Source organism: Mycetomoellerius zeteki, unplaced genomic scaffold, assembly GCF_001594055.1.
Source record: "Mycetomoellerius zeteki isolate Tzet28-1 unplaced genomic scaffold, Tzet1.0 scaffold900, whole genome shotgun sequence".
Lineage (NCBI taxonomy): Eukaryota > Metazoa > Arthropoda > Insecta > Hymenoptera > Formicidae > Mycetomoellerius > Mycetomoellerius zeteki.
This window is the reverse complement of record NW_017257937.1, coordinates 95749-100673: the sequence shown is the minus strand read 5'-3', so window position 1 is coordinate 100673 and position 4925 is coordinate 95749.

Sequence of the window (4925 nt, the reverse complement as noted above, 5' to 3'; positions counted from 1 at the left end):
GGTCTACTGCACGCAGCTAACGAAATTGAATCAAGCATTGCGACAGAAACGTCCAGAACTGGTCAATCGCAAAGGTGTCATATTCCACCATGACAACGCCAGACCCCACACCGCAATAATCACTCAGCAAAAATTAGTGCAACTTGGCTGGGATGTTTTGCCTCACCCACCGTATTTACCAGACCTTGCGCCATCCGACTACCACTTGTTCCGGTCCCTGCAAAACTCCCTCAACGGGAAATCGTTCGCTGATCAGACAGCTGTGAAAACGTACCTCGACCGGTTTTTCGCCTCTAAGCTCCAGACCTTCTATATAATATATGTATATATATAAAATATATATATATGATATTTTTGATATCTTATATATTATTTAATTACATATAGTAAAAAATCATTACTTAAAATTATGAATATGAGATGTCGAAGTTATTTTTCTGCGTTCTTTCTGCATTTTAGTCAAGTCCTTACAATCTTACAACTCGAAATGGCATTTCAGCTTTAGCGTTGAAAATCTTGGCGTGTTCTTTTGAATTCGCACTGTTCAGTACAACTCATGGAACCATAGATATTTATATGTAACACTAGATCGCTGACTTGGCTCTAATACATGATTCCAAAAAGTATGTACTAAACTCATGGCGCATGCCCGTGACGTAGAACATTACTAGTCAAAGCATGCGCATGTAAGTCCATGTTACATCGACACCGTATTGACGACCGCAACTTACCTACGAAATATTATCTTCGGATTTTTTCCATTTAAACCACAACTTTTCACGTGGCAAGACATCAGCAATGTGATTTTTAACGTAAAAAGCATGAATATTATATAAACATGTGGCTGATGTGAGCCTATCGCGGCCATTATACATTGTGTGACCACGTGACCGTTTTATTCCTACGTCACGCTATGTAATACATAGGTTTTGGAATCAATTTTTATGCACAGTATATAGGGGAGTCAGCGATCTAGTGTTAGATATAAATATCTGCGCATGGAACTCGTCCAGTGTTGGTATGAACTGAGTGCGCACTGGTGCGCACTAATTTTTTCCCAATCGAAAACGCTATAATGGCCGCAGCACAGACTCTTGCATAACGCATAATGCATAGTGCATAAGGGAATCGACCAATCGAAAGTCTTCTTTTCCATGAAATGGAAGGAAAGGAAAGATTCTGATTAGTTGATTCGCTTATGCACTATGCGTTGTGCGTTATGCAAGAGTCTGTGCTGCGGCCTTGAGTCTGTTTTCTGTTCTTGCACTAGACTGCACTAAGGGTGAAATCATACGGTGCGGAAAAGGACTGCGGAATAGAGAATGCGTCATTGAAGTAACCAATCAGCGCTATTCAGAATTGCGCTGATTGGTTGCTTCAAGGACGCATTCTCTATTCCGCAGTCCTTTTCCGCACCGTGTGATTTCACCTTAAGAGTATATCCACACAATTTGCATAGTCACATAAACATATGCATAACGAAAATTATCCAATCACATTTTACGTACGTCTTTATAAGAGAAATGCGATTGGATAATTTTCTTAATGTATACGTTTTTGCGGCTATGCAAGTTGTGTGGATATATTCTCAAACTCTCTTTCTCATTTTCAACAAATATCAAACATATACCTATCTCACTTTAACATTAAAGTGTTTAATATGTATTTTAATGTATAAACAATTAATCTCGGAAATTAAAACGAACAAATACAATATATGATATTGGGTGCATTCAGAACGACATCGTTCACTGAGCGTTCATTGAGCACTTTCATCTGAATGGTCTATATTTTAGGATCTAATGAAATATGTCAATCAGATGAAAGTGCACACTGAGCGGTTGTAGAGAGCCTCAAATAGCGTTTTCGAATGGAGTGGGTTTGAACCTAACCTGGGTCGGATTGATGACGTCACATGCTTTACTTTGATTTCTGATTGGACGAGATTATGATATTTTCGGATTGAACATGGGTTAAGGCCATTGCACGTAAAAGTATTAGTCGTAACCGTAAGACCATGAAAAGCGATAAATTGATAGGCTACGGGGAAAGCGGTAAGTCACATGACTGTCTTCCGATTGGTTAGTCATAAGGATAAGTGTTAATCGCAATCTTTTGACGGGACGAAAATTTTCGTCTATGATCGTGGCTTTGAGGTGATGATATTTCTCTCGTGTTGCTTCTGCGTAGAAAACGCGACAATGGCTGCGTTCAGCAAACTCAACAGTTTTGCAACCGTTTTATGATTGTCTGCTGAGATAGGACCATTCTTCTAGATCTAAAAGTATGATCCAATTAGCGCGAAGGAAACTTACAACAGTTGCAAAACAAACGTTCTGCTGAACGCACCCAATGCTTGGCTCCAACGTAGTAGCCAATCAATTTATCGCTTTTTACGGTCTTATGATTACGACTACGTGCAATGGCCTTTAGAGTCCTAGATTTATCAAAGAGGCGAAACCGGTGTTACGCATTTTGATTCGCTGTTGCAATCACATGACTTGGCAACCATTTATAGTACTAGTGACATATTTCTATTTCATTTTATCCTATACATTCTATCTCACTCTATCTCATTCTTGCTCTTGAACAGTATCCATGCTGACTAAATTGTGATTACTGATATTATACAGAAAGCCTGATTACTTGTTCGTTAACAGTAGATGCTTCACAATTATCATTTTTTTCAATGTTTCTTGAATGTAAGAACATAATACTGCAATCGTACCTGCAATTATACAATATCTTATCTTCAAACATTTCTGTTTTAATTTACAAACAAGCAATCACAAATGACTTTAAAATTACTTCATTCCAAACAGTTGGAATACTCCATAGATTAAACCATATGAAATTCTTCTACGTATCATACAGAATTATTTATCTGAGTAATGCAATAATATTTTTTTTAATTTCAAGAATAATTTTATCGAGAATCTTTACCATCGAGTAAAGTTTTACTAATATGTTAATAGCAGTGCAAATTAAGAGGTTATAGCGATACGCAAAAGCGATTATAATGATAATTAATCAACTGACTTATTAATACATAAATATTCCGTCTAAAGAATTGATACGATTCATTTAAATATAATTTTATATTACTTTGTCTTATCTTGTTTGACAGTTTAAAGGCAGTTTCATAGCATGTCAGCCATGTTTAGTACCTTCCCTAGTACTTTTGTCATACTGACTTAAGCCGGTTGCACCTCTCTAATAAATCTAGAACTCTAATGCTGGTTCTACATTAGTCGCATCGTAGCGTCGCAAGTGTTGTGGTCCAATCAACGTCAAGCTAGCTCGACTCTGATTGGACCATAACGCTTGCGACACGTTTGCGATATTACGATGCGACTAATGTAGAACCAGCTTAACATGGGTTAACCGAATCGGGTCGGGTTCAAACCCACTCCACTCGAAAAAGCTAAAAGGAAGAGAATGGCAAACTGCATCACGTGACTCGTCTTCTCTTATTGGACGCGGGCATCAAAGTTCCATAGGCATGAAAGAGATTGGAGAAAACTGGTTATATGACCCCCGTCCTGATTGGACGCGGGCATTCAAGTGATGCAATTTGTCACTCTCTCCCTTTGAGGCTCTCTAAGCTTCTACATTTACACGGCACCCTTAATCAAATTTAATAACATCCGTAGTTATGAAACTGGCCAATCATAGCTGTTCCTCGGAAGAATGGAACGACTGTGATTGGCCAGTTTCATAACTACGAATGTTATTAAACCCAATTAAGGGTGCCGTGTAAATGTAGTCAATAGCTACGTTCAGTAGACTCAACAGTTTTGCAACCGTTTTATGATTGTCTGCTGAGATAGGACCATTCTTCTAGATCTAAAAGTATGATCCAATCAGCGCGAAGGAAACTTCCAACAGTTGCAAAACGAACATTCTCGTGAACGCAGCCATTGGCTGCGTTCAGCAGAAAAAGCAGCTTTGCAACTATTGTAAAATTCTTCAATATGATTAATTCTTGTTTTTGGTTCCTTATAGATCTAAACATATAAACAATCATATTGAAGAATTTTACAACAATTACAAAGCTGCTTTCTGCTGAACGCAGCCATTGGACGCATTCAAGTTGACAAAGCGACTAGTCAGCTCGCCGAGCAAATAAACATAATTAGTTGTTACTTATAGATCCAACCAATCATATTCAATCGCTCGGTAAGCATGCATAGCCGCTTTGCTGTCTTGAACTCGCCCAATGGCTGCGTTCAGCAGAACGTTTGTTTTGCAACTGTTGGAAATTTCCTTCGCGCTAATTGGATCATACTTTTAGATCTAGAAGAATGGTCCTATCTCAGCAGACAATCATAAAACTGTTGCAAAACTGTTGAGTCTACTGAACGCAGCTAATGTTTTACTAACGGTCATAATACATGAATATCTAGTTACGATGCGACATATATAAAATCAAATCGGAAGTACTTTCAGAACAGTATTGGCAACTGACGGCACTAAAGAAATTAAGGTAATTACGGAGATGACGGCCGACCTCACCGATTTTAATGAAATTAGGCTCATTCGATGCGTTTTTGCATGAAACGAACGAATCTGGCAGAAATAAGCGTCGCTCTGCCCCGCGAACCGAGATATTTAGCGTTAAAGTTCACGACCGTTCAGGTTAGGAAATCTGTCATACCGACTCGATATAAGCGCTATGAGTATGCCTTTTCATGCTCTGTGACTTAATGCGCATGCGTTTAGCGATTCTTGGGTCCAATAGTGCACGAAATTTAAAATCAAATTAAAAAATGAATTAGTTATTCGTGCAATGTTTCTATTATACATAGTTCTATTCCAAATAAATCACCCATGTGGACAGTGGAGTGTGTAGACAGTAATGCTTGGGTTCGGGGCGGCAAAGCCGCCCCGAACAAAACAAAAATAACATATCCTACCCGCTTGGG